Consider the following 742-nt stretch of genomic DNA (forward strand, 5'->3'; position numbering starts at 1 on the left):
AATATAGCTTACTGCAGCCTCAAACTCCTGGATGGAAGCGATCCTCCTGCCTCAGCCTCCTGAGTAGCTGTGACCACACACAGGCATGTACCACCACACCCGGCTAATTTTTTTTTTTTTTTTTTGAGATGGAGTCTCACTCTGTTGCTCAGGCTGGAGTGCAGTGGCGTGATCTCAGCTCACCGCAACTTCTGCCTCCCAGGTTCAAGCAATTCTTCTGCCTCAGCCTCCCAAGTAGCTGGGATTACAGGCACCTGCCACCATGCCGGCTAATTTTTGTATTTTTAGTAGAGATGGGGTTTCACCATGTTGGTCAGGCTGGTCTTGAGCTCCTGACCTCAGGTGATTGGCCTGCCTCTGCCTCCCAAAGTGCTGGGATTACAGGCATAAGCCACTGTGCCCGGCCCCATCTAATTTTTTTAATTTTGTAGAGATGGGGTCTCACCATGTTGCCCAGGCTGGTCTCGAAATCCTGGACTCGAGTAATCCTCCCATCTTGGCCTGACAAAGTGCAAGATTACAGGTGTGAGCCACCACACTTGGCCTAAACAAGTCAAATTAACTCAGCCAGTGAGTTAGCTAGGCTTTGTCATAAATGACAACAGTGTTTGCACAATGCGCATGTGAATAGATGAACATGGTGGCATGACTTACCACTTGCCAAGGCCAGTCTAGCTATTGCAAATTAAAACCACAGTGAGATATCATTCCACAACCTCCAAAATTGATACAATTTAACAGA

The sequence above is a fragment of the Rhinopithecus roxellana genome, chromosome 1, assembly GCF_007565055.1.
Source record: "Rhinopithecus roxellana isolate Shanxi Qingling chromosome 1, ASM756505v1, whole genome shotgun sequence".
Taxonomy (NCBI): domain Eukaryota; kingdom Metazoa; phylum Chordata; class Mammalia; order Primates; family Cercopithecidae; genus Rhinopithecus; species Rhinopithecus roxellana.